At 27.7% G+C, this 5,464-nt stretch overlaps 1 pseudogene across 1 annotated transcript; it reads right to left on the reverse strand.

The window, feature by feature from the left end:
• LOC111277732 (UDP-glycosyltransferase 73C3 pseudogene) lies at positions 1–1,891 on the reverse strand (annotated as a pseudogene). The gene has a single exon (XR_016343549.1). The product of XR_016343549.1 is annotated as a UDP-glycosyltransferase 73C3 pseudogene (transcript).
• Positions 1,892–5,464: the final 3,573 nt, after the last annotated feature.

A 5,464-nucleotide genomic window follows, 5' to 3' on the forward strand; every position in this document is an offset into this window, starting at 1 on the left:
TAGATGGAATTCCCAAAAACCTAAAAAAAAAAAAGAAAAAGCTGGTAAAAAAAGTAGAAACCAGCTCAACCAAAAAAAAGATAGTACCACAAATTTTTTGTACATCTTTCCACTTTGTTCTGATATATGTTATCAATTCTTTCTCTCATTAGAACTTTATCTGGCTTTATTTATCTTTATCTCTCTTACTATCAAGTGGACATACATATGGAGTTGATGACAAGGAAAAAACTAACCTAAAGAACATTACGATGGAGATATAAGTTGCTTCTTCATCTCAGGTGCTAAGTTGCATCCTGTCATAAGCTCTTTGCCTGATATCTCGGATTAATTGTGTAATGTTGAGGTGAGAAGATCCCCCAATTTCAACAGCTTTATTTGCCATTTCTCCAAGTTTCTTGGCTCTTTTTCTTCTCTCTTCTCCTTCCTCTCCTCCATCCATTAACTTTTCTATAGCCTCTTTAACATCTTCCTTCTTCACCAACACTCCTATTTTCTCTTCTTCTGTCCACCTCAGAGGCTCCTCCACTCCAACCTTCACTCCAATTTTAAGTATCTGTACAGCCAATTTCTCATTGGCAAACTGGTCTGCAAATAGCGGCCAAGTTATCAATGGCACACCGGCAGAGATGCCTTCAACCGTCGAATTCCAGCCACAATGAGTCAGGAACGCTCCGATTGCAGGATGTGACAATATTAGTACTTGGGGAGCCCAACCCCGGATCACAAGGCATCTTCCTTTAGTTCTTTCCTCAAAACCATCCTCTAAAATCCACTTCACTACTTCGTTTGATGCATTGTTCCCCCTTATAACCCAAATAAATGGTCTATTCGATGCCTCTAAGCCTAAACCGAGCTGTATTGACTGTGAGGGTATCACATTGGGGTGGCTTCCGAGACAGGCATAGATTACAGAACCAGGTTTTTGACTATCAAGCCATCTCAGGCATTGATGTTCATCAACCGAGGTCTTGTTGCCTCTTTGAGCCTTATCCAAGGCATCCTTGTTACATAGAGAAACTGGACCAATGCACCATACTTTGTTTCCTCTTGCCTTCCTGTATTCCTTGACATATTCTGGCTCCATCTCTTCAAAAGTATTTATGACTTGGCCACACGATGCCAACTCAGTCTTCCTTGTTTGCTCCGAAAATTCCTTCAAGGTTTCATGCATAACTTCAGCAATCTGGGACTTAGTAAATTCAACTTTGTCGGGCATGTTAGGCACAACAAAGTACTCTGTCTCCGAGGTTATGTGGTCAAGAATTTTGGAGATGCGTATATTGTGGATGCAAAGAAGAAGAAAGCAACAAACCCCATGGAACACAATCCTCGGAATCTGAAACTGGTTAGCAATGTTGAGTGTATATGACAACAAGACATCAGAAATGATACAGCTTGGCCGTGGCGTTAGCTGCTCGAACAGTTTTTGCACTGGCTTTTCTAGCATGTTGACGGCTTGGAAGAAATTCAAGGCTAAGCTAATTGAAGGCAGCATGTCGAAGTTCTCACACCCTTCTGGCAATCCTGATTCGGCACATGGGAATCGAAATTCAACTAAACGGATTGACAGCCCTGATTCTATGCCACGGTCAAGATTTGCCTTGAATCGGGCTGCATTGTGAGGAGTTGTAACAATGGTTACGATCACGCGTTGCTGTGCCAATAATCTAGCTATGTCTATCATAGGGGTCATATGGCCTTGAGCCATGAAGGGGAACACGACAAAGTGAAGGTGCTCGACTTGAGTGGCAGCCATGGAAACTATAAGCTTCGATCACTCGACTTAAAAGCAACTAAGAGTAGATGAAAAGTGATCCTGGAAAAGCCGAAGCTTCAACTTGTGGAAATTAATAGATAAGAAATGGTCCAGGATGCTTTCATGGTGACATAAGAGCATACATAAGCAATTTTGTTTTTCTAGAAAAATTGAGGTTCTCATTGTGAATAAAAACGAAATTTTTTATGGATTGGATAATGTTCAGCCCTGGTTTTTGAATAATCTACATGGTATTGTCTGACCCCCTTTTGTCTCCAAAATGTGCTACACGGAATAATGAAGTGTCCTACACGGAATCAAATGATAGATGAGAACTAGAATTCAAACAAGTATCTGTTGTTTCGCATAAGATAATAATAAGCAAATTTTGTTTGTCATGATAATATAAAAATAGTAAGTGTTTTTCATGAAAAGTACAGTAGAGTGTGTCATGAACCAAATTAGAAGATAAAAAGTCATGTATTTTTATTGAAATAGGATAAAATAAAATAATATTATAAATAAATTTAGATTAAATATTATCATTTTATTCTGCACTTAATGCATATTGAGATAAAATAATTTTATTTATTAATTAAAATTATTATTTTTTAAAATTTATACAATTTAAATTATTAATATAATTTTTAAAAATATAATAAGATATATAAGTTTAATTTTATAAATTAATAATTTTTTTATTTTGGAAAAACTGAATTATTTTATACACAAAAGATAATTAATACTCATTATAATTTTATCTTTTTTCAAATACACATCAAATATAGTATAAAATTTTATAATCCTATCTTACTCAATCTTATACATTAAATATGATTTTGATGTATTATATATATTAGATCTTCATTCATTAAAAAAAAATCATACAATCCTAATCATATCTTAATTTTAAATATTATACTAATTACAATATTATAATCTCTATTATTAGAATATTACATTAACAAGTCAAACACCCAACCGTGGATTTGCAAGACGAAGGAACCGACAGTTTCTTATATCAATTGGCCCTATCTCCTTTGGGACGTACCCAAGTAATGAGGTGGTTACGTTATTGTGGCTTGTTACCGGCTAGAGTAAGCTACCCCTATTCACGAGTTGGGTAGCCTGGCCCAACCTGGATTAGGCCTTGATTGAGAATTTTCTACATTGAGTTCCCTTTGCAATAATTTTTTTATCATAAAATAATTGATTTTTATTTAAATTTAACTTTAAAATAAATTAAAATATTGACATAAAAATAATTTTTTAATATTTTAACAATAAATTTAAATAATATGGGTTCAAATAATCATCTAAGCTATCTTTATGTTAGCATTTAAAAACATTAAGTGGATTTGATTTGACTTGATTTATGAATAATTTTAGCCGAATATATATGCAGTTAGTGGACCAAGATAATTAATTTTCTAAGCAAATAATTTATAAACCATGGAAATTAAAATACTATTATGATTTTAAAAATTATATAGATATGTAAATCGATATATGTAATCTTAATATTCTTTCATTTTCTTATTATTAGTTATGCCTAAAAATGATTACGGATTAAATAAATCAAATATAATTGACACTTTGAAAATTTTATTAAAGATTTAATTCGACTCATCTTAATTTTTATTTAAATTATTTAATTTAAATATATTGTTAAAATATTAAAAATAATTTTATATTAATATATTAATATTTTAAAATATATTTTAAAATTAAAAGTAAATACAAATGCACAAGAATTGATCCCGAGTTTAGAAAATCTTGCCTAAAACGAAACTTGAGTTGAGACAAACCCATTGGTCTAACAAGCAACCCGATCCATGAAAACACTTAGCCATGTCACTCAAGTGAAAACAAGTATATTTTGATGTAGAAGCTCTGTTCATTCAAGTTTGGATTTAGATTTTTAGGCATAAATCCAAGAGAATATTATTTAATTAATAAATTTATATTTTATTTAATTTAAATTCAAAAATATATTTAAAAATATTAAAAAATTAATATAAAATATTTTTATTATTTTAATAAATTCAATGTGTCATATATTATCATAATTAATTTTAAACCTGTGCGATGGATGGATATGTAATTATATATATAACTTAATTATATAATATAATTAATAAATTTTATATAAAACTAAAAAATTTCAATGTAAAATAATGAAAATATAAAAATATTGTAGATCAATATGTATCTATATAATATTAAAAAAAATGCTTTGTATTATATTTCATTTAATATTGATATTTATATAAAATTAAATAATGTTTTATTCCAAAAAAAAAAAATTTATTCCACTTAAAATTAATTTTTTGTAGAAACTTTTGTTTGGTGCTACCCCTTACTTTGGTGCAAGACATTTAGAACTCTCAATAACAATAACAAACCTTTTCAATAGGTGGCATCCATCCTTACATCGTATCCACAAAGGTTAAAGTAGTTCAAATTAAATTTGTATTCTTTGGCGAATGAGATTAAAATCATATATTACATATTAAATGTGGATAAAATTGTAAATAAAAAATAAATAGGAAAGCAAAAATTTGTGTCAAATTCTAATAAACTTCAAATTTAACTAAAAAATCTCATCTTGTTCCTATCCATTATTAGCCATGAAGAAAAATCTAACAAAATTTCCAATGACTAAAAATTAAAAAGAGATAAAACATATGAAATTATTCCATTCAAAAGTAAAAAAAAAAAAAAAAAAGGTTAATATTGAAAGTGAATAGATAAAAAGAGTATGAACATGCATAAAAAAGTGAATAAAAGAAAAATAAAATCAACTAACAAACATGACAAAGAAGAAAGTTTATCAACATGTTTGATGTTTAAAATTAAGAATTGAATTTGGTTGAAAATGATTTACAATAATTTAATTGTAACACATTTATAAAAAGACAAGAATATTAAATATTTATAAGAAAATAACTTAATTTGGCCAAATAAATATCTTTTAAATTAAATAAATATATATGAAGTCAAATCAAAATAATTAAATGTAGGACATGTGGTGATTGTTCAAAACAATCCACATGTTAAAAAAATAGATTATCCATGTTGGATTTTTTTTTACCCAAAGTTTTGATTTTTATATATTTATATAAAATAAGATGGGATACACAACTTATTGATCACAACCTGTATATATAAAATATAATATTATAATGTACAATTGATTTTATAACAAAAACAAAAATCTAACATCATAATATATCATTAATCATATATAAATATATAAAATCATTATATTATATATATATATATATTTGTACATGAATAACATCCATTACTCAATTGAATATCATATTTAATCAAATATGAATATATCAAATAATTGATTAAGGAATCAACTCTTGACTATAATTTGAACAATTATTACTTTTTTAAATATTTTTTATTAGATTTCAATTGAAATTCTTTGAATCATTAAAAAATATATTTAATGACCTTAATTATAGTATTTATTAATTCTATGAATCATTAATAAATTCTTTGATTATAATATATCATTGATTTAGCTTTTATTTATAATTTAGGATATTTTATTGTAAATAAAAGGTAAGTCAATTGAAGATTTAAAAGAAAATAAATATAATTAATGCAAAGAAATATTTTAAAATTTTTATAAAATCAAATCAATTTATATCAATTTAAAGAGAAATAAATATGAATAAATATAATTAA

Source organism: Durio zibethinus, chromosome 7 (assembly GCF_047325235.1).
Source record: "Durio zibethinus cultivar Kanyao isolate XHJ-2024 chromosome 7, ASM4732523v1, whole genome shotgun sequence".
Lineage (NCBI taxonomy): Eukaryota > Viridiplantae > Streptophyta > Magnoliopsida > Malvales > Malvaceae > Durio > Durio zibethinus.